Here is a 15,447-nt window from a genome sequence, read left to right on the forward strand (position 1 = left end):
TGGGTTCATGCGTGCCGGCTCCCAGGCCTGCCAGCTACAAAAGCAGGTCAGCGCTCTGCTTTTTAGCCAAATTACCTACTAACCCGTTCCCCCGGTCTCTCCCCACACACACACACACAACTCTCTCGCCGTGCAATCCCTTCTTAATTACAAGGCAAGAGTGAAACGGGATCCTGCGCAGCACAATAGTGTCTTTCTGCATGACAGTCCCATCACAGCTAGAGAGAGGGGGGGTGGTCAGCTCGCCTCGGCAAAGAAAGGAGGAAAGAATGTGTGAGAATGAATGGGCCGAGCGCTGAATGTGGGAAACTGGGGCGCTGAGGTTATTTTTACCTGAGCAGGGTTGACCAGTGGGTATTTTTCATTCACAAAAGATTAAGGCCCGACTATGTGGATTCAATGAAAATCTGATTATCTTGAGATAAAAGTAGCCGTAACAATCAGCGTTTGGGATTACAACTCACAAGAGCCATGCGATGATTTGAGACTTTGCATCTCATTAGGTCTAAATGAAACCAAATGAAATTAAGTGAGTTGAAAATAAGGAGTTTAAAAGGAGTTTGAAGTTAAAAAGTTGAGCAGTATTCGCAGAGACAGACTCAACATGCAGCCAGACACCGACAGCAGAGCAGCAGACGTTCAAAGTCCAGCGACTATAACTGCACCATGGCGCTCCCTACAATTAGCATGCTCGTAAATACAGGCTTAGCAAACAAATTACAGAAGCCTTGCATATGGAGGTTTTGCCAGCCGACCGCTGTACCCGGGCTGGACAGTCGAGATTCGTCTCCCGACGTCTCTCCACTCGCTCTCTCCGGGGCAGACTGGAGGGGCATGAAGGTCAAGTAAAGCGGGACACAGGCGCGAGGAAGAGGAGAATCAGGCCAAAAAATCCTGCTAGGCCAATCAGGGACAGACCAGTCCAGGCCCTGCCCCCAAGAAGCTAAAACAGCTGGGTGCAAACAAGCCAATTAATGGTTAAACACTCTCTCTGCAACGCAATGCTAATTCACCCTGGGACAAGCCCTTTAACACTGCCTGCTTTTTTTTAACACAAGTGGGTTGTTCAAACCCAACGGAATAAAAAGCACTACACTTTCTACTGAGAAGGACGAGGACGAAGGCCGAGCAAAGGTTAAAAAAAGGCTCCTCTCCGCATCGGTGAGCATTTGGATACAAATTAACCCCACATCCCTATCCTGTCAGGAATGAGGTCATTTTCACTGTGTGTGGGAGAAACTTTTGTTACTGCAAAAAAAAGCCAAGACAACAAAAACAAGCTTTCCGGGATCTTCTGTTTGGTAACACTAGGGCCACCCAGAGTGTGAGGTGCATGATGGGAAGCCCAGAACGGTGACTCCTCTCCTGGCTGCAGACAGACACGAAGGCCCCGGGTGCTTCTTTACTTCCATCTCCCTGCGAGAAATTGCACGCCAGAGCAAACACTGGGGAGGACGACCGAATGGAAACGCCACCGCAATGATCCCAGCAGGCCCGTTCCTACGGCTGCCATCGCCGTCAAACGCTTTCCATCAACAGTTATATGGCATTATTTCTTCAGACTGAGCGAGATTTGATATCCGGAGAGGAGAGTTTTTATTCAAAATGTGGAAGCTATCAGAGATTGTTATAAAAAAAATCAGGACAGGACAGTGTGTGGTGTTTCTGCAAAAGCAGATTGTTTGACTGTACCTCAACTCAGAGGACGCCAGCAGCACAAGAACAGATCTCGAGTCAGTCCTTCCATTGACTTCAACCTCCTTTAATCACCACGTATTCAAACACACACACACACTCCCCGGGCCAGTCATAAGTCTTCAGCGCTTTGCTTACAAGAACTCAGACAGACACAGATGGAGATACACACTGAAATAGATTGGAAACAGACACATGTGCACACACACACACACACACACACACACACACATACACACACTGACACACTGCTGAGCATGCAGCTGCGGTGATGTAAGTGATTAGGTGGTTCAGTGATATCATCCCCACCAGACGTTTCAAATCCTCGCTGTTGTTGTATCTGCCGAGGTCCAACTCGGCTTCCCCACGTGTTGCCCCCCCCCCCTATCCTGTCAAATAACTCCTATCAAACAGAAGCATGTGTGTAAATCTGGGTCACTCGCTGCAGATTCGTGTCAGCGTGGCACGAGGAGTCCAGAACGGGGGTGTTAAATATTGCTTTATCTTCTCCTCCGCTGCCCCGGCTGTTAAACAAAGGGGACCTCTGTCGACTCCCATGCGGTCAAGAAGGCCCGTTTAAATTAGTGACTCACTATTTTGGTGCAGCTGAGATGTATTTCTTATATAAATGGGAGGGGGATCTCCAATGCAGCGACACAGTTCTTAACCTTTGACCCTATTGCTAGAAAAAAACAGAGGTTAAAAATATTTGCCGCAAAAGGAGTGTCGATGAATAACAGTGTTCGTCCAACTTATTATCATTTCTTGAAATAATTCACATTTGATTTAAAGGCAATTTCAACTGAGAAATAACTCAAATCACAGAGGCCAATGCAAGACTTTCAACCGCTTTTTTAAAACCATGAATACACCGCGTGTTTATCCTCCTGCCATTTATCATAGTATCTCTCTTGTCTTACTCCTCCTCTTTCTATCCGCCTCACCTCTCCTACTCCCACACCTCTCACTTTCCATCCCCCCCTGTGCTTCTTCCCTCTCCTCCTGCAGCACCTTTCCCACACTCCTTGTTCCTCCCTCCGCATCACTTCCTCCCACCTCTGCCAGCGAGCAAACCTGCAGCTCTCTCCCAGCTCAGGTTAATGACAGGCCTCTGCAAACTGACCACACTCATTATCAGTCTCAGCCTTAAATACAGGCCCTAACATTCTTCTGTGCTGAGGTGTAAACATCTACCTTCTGCAGCTCCTCTGTCCTGCACACACACACACACACACACACACACACACACACACACACACACACACACACACACACACACACACACACACACACATCATTTAAAAGCCTTGACTCTCCTTTGTGTGCATGAGTTATAGTGAGAGACAGCGCTAACCACACGCATGTGAGACAGCATCTTCTGGTCGTGTTTTAGCTTGGGAAGATGTTCGGTAACAGCTATGGCTGCTGCCGCTGCCGCAGGGGTCAGATTGATGTATGAAAAGCAGGAGGATTTCTCCAGGTGCACATCATGATGAGAAGAGCCTGCATGTGTGGCACATATAAATAATACTAAACACACACAGTCTGAAGTCTTTTCGTTTCACATAGGTTGAATCCTATAGGTTTTAGTATAAGTTGAATACATGTTTTTAGAGCCACCCACAAGGCCAAGCAGTGGGCAAGATGTCCAAAAAAAGGCCACAAGGAACAGGTGTGCCAGAAGCGCACGGCTCAGTAGAATAGTAGCGACCGTAAAACCGTCAGTCAGCAGAAAGAAAGAAAAAAGAGAAATACTTAAGCCGGGCTTCTCTTAAAATACTCAGCTGCGGCTTTTATCCCAAATAACTTCCTGTGCCTTGCTTCAATTTATCCTCTGACAACTGCGTTAAAACAACAACAGAGCGTGATATAGAATAAGCAGAGATAAGTCGGTCCTCCACAGCTACTTTACCTTGTGACTTTGTTGTCTCTCCCCCTCCTCCCTTCCTCCCCCCTTTCAGTCGGCTTTCTCCGCTCACGGACACCTTCTCCGGTAATTCGTCGCAATTCGGCTCATAACTTCCTCTTCACTCTGTCGACTTTCTCCCCGCTCTCATTCCTCATTCATTTCCTCTTTTCTCGCAGTGTTTCATGTCTGGAGTCGATCCCCGGTCCCGGTCCCGCTGCTGCTGCTGAACTGCTGGTCCAACGCGTTTCTCTGGAGCGCAGACTTCAGTGGGACTTCACTCTGAGCTCCATTCAACAGACTCATCCCATATTCCTTTAAAGGGCCCAATGCAGGATCAGATTTCTCCAGCAGTCAGGCCCCCCTTGTGTGCAGGAGCTGCTCAGGATATTGCATTAAGGCTGGCTCGAGTCCTCCCCCGCCCCCCTTTTTTTTCTTTTAGGATGTAAACAGTGAGGAAGGGAAAAAAAAGTGTGTTGCCAAATAACCTCGGTTCATTTTATATTTTATATTCTTGAAGGCGACTTTTTTCATACTGTGAATTTTGCACATCTGCTAGTCAATATTGTTGCATGTCCTTGCACAAAAATGTAACAGTTACTCCTCTTTTACTTCTACTTTTACTTACTACACCAAAATAAAGAGTCTTCAAAACTTCAAAAACACTTTCTAATCCTTATAGCCTGACACATTGAAGATGCCTTTCAGACATGTTTTAAGACATATTTAAATACTCTGATTTGAATAATAATTGAAAATAAATCAATTAATAAGATAACAAGTCTGCAGTCATGCTATTCATGTTATTTTTCACAGGCGAGTACACAAATGTTAGCGAGCTAGTTTTATATCATGTATAAATACTAACAAGAGTCTAGCAGCTATGTGAAGAGCAGGGCTCGAAGCTAAGTGCTAATGCTAATGTTTGTGATGGCGTGCTGATGTGAAAATGGTATAACATTTACAACTATACGTTACCTTATGTGTTAATTGATAACAACTATGCTATTATCAACCTATTAATTGACCTCATCATGGGTCTATATGAAAACCTAGCTTGCGTCACCAACGCCAGCATGCTAACATGCTTATGATGACAACATACTGATTTTAGTTACTTAAAACTTGTAACTTGTTACAGCTGAGATGGAAATGTCATTGGAGTCGCAATTATTATTAAGGTGGTTGCTGAGACGACAAAACGTCATCACACAATGAGGCCGAGGGTGGAGTTTGTTTGTAGCCATTTAACTTAAACTTTATTACGTTCGTCGTATTACATATTTTTACATACATACATGAATTGTGGTCTCTGCATTTAACCCATCCATAGCAATTTAGGAGCAGTGGGCTGCTGTGAAGCGTCTGGGGAATATTACACCCGCTTACCCTTCCTAATAAATCCTAAAAGCGGGGTTCATTTGTAAAGATTATATTTTCCGAACAATACGTGTCAGTCGTTGTCGAGCACTCTTTACATCTGCCATGACATAGTTGCATCCCCCAGCAATGCTATGCGTTAGTTATTTGGGACCAGACTATTTCCATGAACAAAAGCATTCATTCTAGTCTGGTTCAAGCTGTATTTATTCATCATTCTTATTATAACCTGCTCGGACAATATGTGAAGTGTTACTTAGAGCCTGTATGCCAATTCAAGACTATTTAGGTGCCTTTATTTCAATATTGACTTTCCAGTGAAGGTTTTAGAGCTTTGTTTGTCCTCTTACAGCACCGATATGGCTTTTGATGTCAAATTGACCCTAATGGATTTCTCTGGAACAATGCTGAGAAACGCACTCTGCTGTTTGTATCGAAAGGATTTTGATATATTAACCGCACCGTTCAAGGGAATGGGCTTCCAAAACTCCACACTGAAAAAGATCTGCTCTGGAAGTGGGAGGCGTGAGTTTCCAGCAGGGATTTCATCGTTACAGCTTGCGAGACTCAAGGCCCGGCTTTGTGTTGCACAATAAATCGGTGCCTCAGTGCTCTCAGTCAAAACAATTCTTGGGCACGGCTGCCAATGTGACGAGGGGGAGAGGTAGGACAGTAGAGAGGGAGTTTAAGGCCAGTTTCACCAAGTGTGTGCAGATTAAAGTGTGTTCTTACAGTATTTAACCTCCAGAGCTGTGTGGTGACCCGGACGGTGGCCGGGTCACTGGGCAGAGATGGGAGAACCAAACAAGCCCTGTCATGAACCAAAGGAAGAGCTGAGCTGAAGATACATCATCCAGATGGAGAACATGAGAAAAGATGATGATTTTGATGAAAGCATTAAAGTTTATATTTGTGACCTGTTTTTAAATATTTTTCCGATGTCATTGTTCATTTTGGTCTTTTCATAGGATTTGTTGACAAAAACGTTTCAGCTTTATCTTTTTACTGTTCTGTTGAGTACTGCTTTGTAATATTTAGACATAAAACTCTTCGCTATATGTCGCTGAGCTTTTGTTCTTATGTTGTGCTTTTCCTGCCCTTACATTTGTTTTTGAATAAAATAAGAAATTAGACAATAAGCTCCTCATTTGGTTCATATCTGTGATGTCCGGAGGTTTTCTGTTCGGGAGAATTATAATACACATCCAGTCCATTGGGTTCAGGAGGGTTCACACTGACATACATTTGTCAGAACTGTTTAATTTTCAAAGCTCCTCCACGCCACAATAAAACAAGGAAAAATCTGCTTTCAGTTCACTTCACATCTAAATGGAACAGACTGCAGGAAAATCCCAACATAGACTCATTCCTTCCACTCGCATTTAAAAGCCATGATTTTAGCAAACGCGGCAGTTGAAAGTGCTTGTTTTTTATGATGACTTTGCATGCATTTTTTTTGTATTCGACCAAAAGCTGCTTTTATTGAGTTATGTTCTTGGTTTTTAATGTGTTTACTTTATTTTCTCGTATTGTGCATATTTCAGGACTTTTTTAATAAAAAAAGAAGCCTCCCACAGCATAAATAAAGACGACTGAATTCAGATATCAAAGGTCAGTTTACTGTCTTCTGCACAAACACAGACACCGATGAGATGCTTCTCCGCGGCCACTTGTCTTCCCCCTCTCAACAGCACTGAAGCAGAGCATTGCCCCCTTTTATCACATGTTGACTGCCTATTTAACCAGTGGAGATTTTGTTAGGCTAACAAATAGGTCTCCTTTCCCCGCTCTGATGTCCTTTGAGCATTTTATGGCCATTTGGCCAGCCGTGCTGGAACCACAGAGGGAGTGGAGCATGATGGAAACTCCATATAAAAGAAAATAAACTAAACTCAGTTTAACAGCAGCATTTTGAGAGAGAGGACAGCGAGATGCAAAGGATAACACATTTGACAGTGAGCTGAGGGGAGGCGGCGAACATACATTATGAGTTTTTATGACGGAAAAAACAACTCGTCATTTCATTTTTCACCCTCTGTGATAACAAGACCGTTAACTCCTCTCCCCTTTGCCTCTTTATCCTCTGTGTTTCTTGTTCAACAGTGTGCTTCCTCCTCACTCTGTGTGTGGTCTGCTTGATAGGTTGCAGTGTGGCTTCAAGTTAACAAAAGCGAGTGTTGCAGGTAGAGGTCATCTCGCGTTTGGCCACTGCTGTGAAAGGGAGTTGGACAAACCCATTCCAGGCTCTCCAACTGCACCATTTGAATCACTGAATATCTGTCTCTTTGGCTGCTAAACGCTCCACTGTGTTCCCCAGCTAGTGTATAATTGTGTCTGTCTGCTGTTTGGTGCAGAGCAGGTGGCGTACAGCGGGTCTTTTAGAGCATTTTCTTTGACAACAGCTGCCTGCTGCAGCCGAAAACATTGCTAAGAGCGATCCAAAGCAGTAAAGTTGCAGCTGCACGGCAAAAAAATTATCCGAAACTCAAAATAAAGCTCTGTAAAGCCGAGTGGAGCTACAGATTCATGTGATAGCTCTCTCTCGGTTCATACAAGCGAGCCCTTTCATTCCCTTTCATTGTTTTCCACATTCATTCATTTGCTTGAAGGTGAAACTTGGGCTTGTTGTAGGTCAAAATATTCATATTTTAACAGAAAAGAAACGCTTTCTCAAAACGAACTGGGTCCATTTTTTATGACAACGATCTTTTATTGTCCACACTATGGGACTTAATACGCGGCATGTGTAATAGACATTAAAGCATGCTGTCAACATCATCGCCTGCTATTGGAAAATATACGTCTGGTGGGTGAGTTGTAAAGCGGTGAGCCCGGTCAGATGATGATCCTTAAATCACAGGTCCAGGGAGTGATGACTGTTTAGCCCCTTCACAATAACACTCATTTCATAAAGCTGCACGTGGGACTGCATGCACACGTGTGCATCTGTAAAAGACATAAGTGTGTCTGCAATGTGTCGAACGTATGCGTCTGTGTGCAGCATGAAGATCTAAATGACATCGACTAATCCCAGGGTCGTGTGTGGCAGCGACTCACCATGAAGGTGATCCAGAGAAAGTGTTTGCAAATCCACTGACCGCCGGACCACGATTGTTGAATATAGTTTTCCATCCCCCGACTTAAGTTGTGAAACTATAGCCACGTTCACATCCTGCGGTCACAAATTCACAGCTACAGTCCAAAAAATAGTTCACTTTGACAAGCCCCTGGTGTCATAACTGATACTTTAAAAGCTCTGTCCTCTTATTGGATTATGCAATTAGGAGTTTTACTTTCCTTTAAGAAAACACACACATGCAGCAGAGGGGAGAGTTCAGTATCGATGCTGAAAAGCGTTTCGATAAGGAACCTTCTACATGTGCAGCCAGAGTCTCCTAAAAAGATGTTATGCAGCTGTTACATTGCAGAAAGCTTAAAGGAACAGATCAACATTTTGGGAAAATACGCTAATTCGCTTCCTGGCGTAGAGTTAGATGATACCACTCTGATGTTTGTACGCTCTATGTGGTGCGATACTTTTTTGATACTGCCAGCAGCTGTTTAGCTCCACTTAGCATGAAGACTGAATATTAGGGGAGACTGCTCGACTGGCTCTGTCTGAAGGGAACACATGTAGCCTCCCAGCATGCACCTCAAAGCTATCATCATATAGGACAAAAGCCCATTTCTGCCACTGTGATGAATAAATGAAGATCCTATAAGTCATAATTATGAGATAGTAACCTAGTAACTATTAACTTACTATCTCATCAATTTGACTTAGCATCTCATAATAACTTTATATGACTAACTTTCTCATAATTATGACTTAAAGGGCTTTTATTTTTTCTTCAGCATGGCTTCCCTGCTCTGCTTTCTTACGGCCCGTCAGTATCTCATGAGTATGAGATACTCATTATTTTGAGCTAGTATCTCATTATAAAGACTTACAGGATCTTTATTTTTTTGATTTATTTTGTATTTTTTGAAAAAAAAAATTGTTATGCGGGGCTACGTGCTTTTTTCTTAGTCAGGCTATCAACTGTCACTTTCACAGTCTGCAGAAAAGCCCACAACTGTGTTTCCTAAAATGTCAAAGTATTCTTTAAAGTGATCGTACAAACTGTTCTGATTGAAACGAGGAGACAAAAAATGACTAAATCAGAGTCGCTCAGTGAAGCGTCTCAGCTGTTAGCGAAAGCTACATTATGGTCCACTTGAGATCAATCTTCTCATATTACTAGAACTTTCATGTTTAGATGCCTTCACAGTAAGTGAAGTATATTTGACCTTTGACCTATGATCGACTTCATGAGTGCATAAAAATATCAAATTTTTGGCAGAAAAGAAATTAATCTTATAAGGATTTCTCACAACGCTCACTCACTGTCCTTATAGAAGGGGAAGAAAAGCAGGCGTAGCGCACCAAACCAAACACTGCTGTTGTTTGCAAGACTGTCAAAACAGGCCGAGGGAGAGTGAGTGGAAGCGTCCGCTTACACACAGCGCCAGGCATCAAGGGGATCTCGATCCATCATGGTGATTCACACAGACAAAACAGTCAACACTGAGGACAGACAAGATCTGTCCGGGGCACAATGCGCTCTGTGTCTGCAGCAGGAAATCGTGAATTAAGTGGGAACGAGCGCACGGCGACGAGGAACGATGGAGTGAGAGATAGAATTAGAGTGCAAGGCCAGATAGCGTGCATAATGTGTGTTTATAAATTTGAGGGAGAAAAAAACAACACAGTAAAATAGGGTGAAGGTAGAGAGAAGCAGAGGGCGTTTCGCAAACAGAGGATGAGGCAATGTTACATGATCTTTTGAAGCCCGACGGATGGGGAGCTGTGAAAGCTCGGGGACAATGGAGAGTATGAGAGCATGAAATGGAGAAAACCCAGCATTGTAAACTGTGACTCTCCAGCACGGAGCCTTCACTCCTATGGGGAGAGTTTGGCCGCGGTCCTGCCCGGCGGCCGGCTGGCCCGCTGTCAGCCGCAGCCGCAGAGTGAGAGTGCTTTGCAATGAAGAGATGATAAGATCCAGCTTTGACAAGCGTCTCGTTTGACACGAGCAGACAAGATGAGAGGCTCGGGTGCTATCGTTTATTGTTTTTTTTAAATTGTAAGAGCACTTCATTTGACACCAAAGGTGGAGGAAGTACTTAAATCCTTTATGCAAGCAAAAGTACTCTGTTACAACTTAAAGTCCCAAAGTACAGAAGTATTATCAACAAATTACACTTCAAGTAAAAAATACTGGTTTTGGTCCGTGCCAGTGTTTCTTATAGTGTTAGTACTGATCCATCAATTCATAAGCACCATCTTACTGCTGTTGCTGGCTCATTTCAACTACTAGTGGTCCAACCTAAGGGTTCCCCCCTTAACAGGGTCACAGGATAAATCGGACCTGATCTCAAACTGTTCTCGTCAATTCAATTCAGTTTATTTTATATAGCCCAACATCACAAATACAAGTTTGCCTCGGAGGGCTTTACAATCTGTACACATGACATCCCTATCCCGGGACCTCACATCGGATCAGGAAAAACTCCCCCAATAAAGATAGTAAAAACCCTTTTCAGGGAAAAGGGGAAGAAACCTGAGGGAGAGCAACAGAGGAGGATCCCTCTCCCCGGATGGACAGAAGCAATAGATGTCATGTGGCCAGAATGAATAACGTAACGGAGTTACAGCACATTCAATGAATGTGACAGAAATTATTCATATAATGAGTAATATGCATGGTCCATGATCCAGATAGCCACGATCCATTAAGCAGAAGGAGGTAGAGAGGAGGGGCATCCCAGGGGCAGTGGGAGGAGAAAGCAGGGCCATGGCAGCTGGCAGGACCGGCTCCAGGCCAGTTGCGTCAGACAGCAGCGGGGTGAACAAGTTGTGGTTCATCCAGGAGAGGGTTAGCTTAGCTTAGCACAAAGACTGGAAACAGGGGGCTAGCCTGGCTCTGGCTTATCGCGACGAAAATCGACCAGCACCTCTAAAAGCTCACAAATTAACACATTACCTCTCAATTGCGCAGTCCATACAAAACAATCCACTGATTTACTGTGGGTTAAGTGCCTGACTATTTCTTGGCCTTGTGGTAATCTCCTGGAGTCTGTAAATGCATAAAAATAGCAGTTTTCACACTTCACACTGAGCTTTAGAGATGCAAAACAGACATGTTTTGTTTTTCTCCCAACTCCACTTCCTCTGCCGATCCTCTGGGGAGGCCTGTGTGGACGTGTGAATACATCTGTTGTTGGTGAAAGAGAAGGTGAACACACGGCTTTGCTGCCGTATGTTCCACCTGTTGAGAGCGTGATGTCTTTTTACCCCCAGAAGAAGAGACAGAAGAGTGTGAAGGCCACACAAAGAGGTCAGTACTGACACATGGCACCAACCATATTTGGCAAGAAAACACCACATATATATAAATGTATATATTTAGGCGAGAAAAATTTGGTCACAAAGTTCAGAGAGGCTCATCTGAGCCGTACATTCCCAAACACTGTTGCTGCAGACCGGCCATCGTCATTCGTGGTTTGATGTGCTGACAGCTCAGAAAACAGCTAAAAACGAAACGGTTCAGCACGTCCCCAAAAACCAGAAGTTTATGAAGCCATAAATCTCTTGGTCAGTTTTTTTTATCTGCCAGCTAGCTTCTGTAGGGGAGGAGAGGAGACACCGAATGCGGCTTTTGTGTAAACACATACCAAACTGGCTTTGTTGTTAAAGAGAGAGACCAGAGGTCCACGCGGGCCTTGAAGAGAGATGGAAAAGGGTAGAGAGAGAGAGAAGGTGACAGGCTCGTAAAGCCAAATCCAGCACACTCTCAGGCGCTGAGCAAATGCAATTCAAATACTGTCTCTTGTGGGCCACCATAGCCAAAAAGATGACTCAGTTTATTAATTTAAAAGAAGCTTTCTTGGAGAGGAACTACTGGGTCAACAGTCATGCTAAGGCTTAGAACCAAATGCTAACATCAACATGCATTTAGTACGTTCACAATGACAACGCTAACATGCTGATAATGTTTAGCATGCTAACATTAGATAATTGCATTAGTACAGCTGAGGTTTTGCATGCATTTAGTCATAAACTAAAGTATTGGACGAGTAAACCTGATAGGAGATGAAAAGTCAGAGGAACATTCAAGCTTTTTTAATTAATCATGTGGGGAAATATGAATGCCTGTACGTAATGTTCCATTAAATATTTGTCAAGACATTTGGCTTGAATCCCAAGTCAGAGGATCACCAGATTCATTAGGATTCATCATCTGGAAGCCACAAATAAGTGAACCAACTTCATGTTAATCCATTGAATATTGTTATGATATGTCTGGACAAAGTAGAAGTCCCAGGACAGGGATGTCGTATGTGTACAGATTGTAAAGCCGTCCAAGGCAAATTTGTATTTGTGATTTTGGGCTATACAAAATAGACTGCTCTTTAAAAGTGTAAGATAGGAAGTAGTGAAGTACGGTAGTAACAAATACAAAGCAATACGTGTATGAATAAAATAATGATTGTGACATGGAACCCGACAAACATGGAGCTGAGTTTTGCTTAAATGTAAAAACCATGAGTTCTTGCATCTTCTTTGACGGGGAAAAAGATGAGAAATGAGAAATAGGTCTGGTAAGATCACACACACACACACACACACACACACACACACACACACACACACACACACACACACACACACACACACACACACACACTGGCCTCATCCCACCTGGCCTTTCTTTCCGTATGTCAGCTTCTTTGATCTCAGTGAGCGGGGAGCTGACGTCATCCTCTTAGAGTCAATGACTCCGACAGCACTTTGGTAACAGAGGGGAAGAAAAAGATAGATTTGTAGGTGAAGAATGAAGAGAGAGAGAGAGAGAGAGAGAGACAGAGAGAGAGAGAGAGAGAGAGAGAGAGAGAGAGAGAGAGAGAGAGAGATGAGTGAGAGGAGGTAGCGAAGGAAGGAAGTTGAGTGAGGAGAAAGGACTGAGTAGAGGAAAGGAGAGGAAAGAAAGTTTTCATGGAGGGAGAGAAAACAGTGTGTAGGTTAGGATGGGGAGAGGGGAGTGATGGTTTTAGCAGATCCAGGCTGAAGCAGACAGCAATATAGAAGAGAGGAAAAACAGCCGTCTGCTACTCAACTCAAGACCCAGACCATATGGTTTGTTTGCCTGCCTGTGTGGTACTTCATGTCTGTCTGTCTGCCTGTCTGTCTGTCTGCAACTTAAGCAAAGCTGACAGAGAAAGAGCTCAAGAGGGAAGATGAAGAGACAGATGAAAAGGGACAATGGAGGAAGAGAATGTGTGACTGAGAGAGAGAGAGAGAGAAAGAAAAGAGGAAAATAAGGTGCTCAAACTTTACTGTATCAGTGACATGCTGCCCTCTGCTGGACAGTTTAGGGCAGTGGTTCTCAACTGGTCTGACTCCGGGACCCACCATCACCCCTGAATGACAAGCCGCGACCCAAATCGAGGAACATTCTCAACTTCTCCAATGCATTTAATGAAAAGATGGTGCATTTTTAACCTGAGATATTACAGAATATGTATGCTAACACAAAAACAAGTTTAATAACCAAAACGAGCAGCTAGTGGCGATGATAGAGAGGGAACTATTCCCTTTTACACTCAATTAGCTGCATTTGAATTAAAAACCAAAAAGTGCATCTTCAGTACACGAGGTATTACAACATACATAACTATTCAGAATCTTCAGCTATTTTTAAACAGACTCAACAGCTTTCATGCACAAACAGTCCAACTACTAAGAAGTAGTTTCAAAAAGACTGAAATGTCCTAACTTTAACTAAGAACACACACTCACCGAATGACAAACACTTTACTATGGAACAAGTCACTGTCTTGAGGAGCAGCTTTTCCACTAACTCAAAATAAATTAAACAAAAGTGTAATTCAAAAGGATTCATATATACAACATTAACTTCTCTTGTGATTACCTCATCAGTAGGTAAATACTGAAAAACATTGTGCTTTACAGAAAATTAAGCAGCACTCAATTCTCCTCACGACCCCAGAGTTTTTTTCCTGTCATGCAGCAGCGCCATCAGTTGTGAATGTTATATTCAGTAGGCTGTTTAATTTAATTATCCTAAAAACCCAGAGTCTCCCCCATATCAGGACACATGGTGCTGAAAACATGGAGGGACAAGTGCAAAACCACTTGAAACCAGAGCCAGCAAAATAACGACACTCCGCTGCATAAGAAAGTCCTTTCAAAATAAAACCACAGGATGAAAAAAAAGGCCTGCACCCACTGAAAACGGTCCGCGACCCACCAGTGATTCACTGAGAATCACTGGTTTAGGGGACTGCCCTAGACGTCCAGTCTTTTTTCATTTTCACCACATTACATTTCATTTAGCTGACGCTTTTATCCAAAGCGACTTACAATAAGTGCAATTCAACCATGAGTACACACTCAGAACCACAAGAATCAAGAAAGTACAATTTCTTCAATGAAGTTAAACTACAAAGTGCTATCAATAAGTGCTATTTAAGTGCTACTAAAGTGCTACTATGGCGCTACCTTCCTTATTCAAGGTGTAGTCGAAACATATGTGTTTTAAGTTTGCGATGGAAGATGTAGAGACTTTCTGCTGTCCTGATGTTAATGGGGAGCTCATTCCACCATTCAAGAGCCAGGACAGCAAACAGTCGTGACTTTGTTGAGTGTTTAGCTCGCAGTGACGGAGATACAAGCCGATTGGCAGAAGCCGAGCGGAGTGAGCGAGCTGGGGTGTACGGTTTTACCACAAGAGACCGCCAAACATGCAGCTTCCTGTTGCACCACACAGGACTCATTCAGGACTGGATCTCTTCTATTTTTGTATTGTCCTTAAACTGACAGAAGTACTGAATTAAGTACAATGTTGAGGTACTTCACTTGAACATTTCCATTGCACTACATTTCAGAGGGAAATATTTCACTCCGCTAACTCAAAAGCAACCCAGCTGTTTATCAAGTATTCAAAATCATCATCATACAGGAATCAACATTAATGTGAGGCACACTTTAATGCATATATACTTATAACTCAATATTATAAAATATATTACTGATACTTTAAGTTAAGTTTGTACTTAAGTCACATTTTGTATGTGGTATTACTTTTACTTAAGATCTGAGTTCTTTTTCCATCACCGAAGAGGTGATGTATAATATCTAATAAGGAATTACATTGTTTATCAAGGGATTGATTGTGATTATTATAGTTTGTTGGCTCTTTTTTTTGTATATGTGAATCACAAAAAAGGATATATTTTTTTACATAACATTTATGTACATAAATGTCCCCCTGCTGGTCTTACTGTCTAAATTACTTATTATTACTAATCAATTTAATGTTGTTTTTGTCTGGCAACATTTTTCTTGTTTGTGGGTTGGAAGACATATTAGGAATATTTTGTATGAATATTTTATCAAACCG

This window comes from Taurulus bubalis (assembly GCF_910589615.1).
Source record: "Taurulus bubalis genome assembly, chromosome: 1".
Taxonomy (NCBI): domain Eukaryota; kingdom Metazoa; phylum Chordata; class Actinopteri; order Perciformes; family Cottidae; genus Taurulus; species Taurulus bubalis.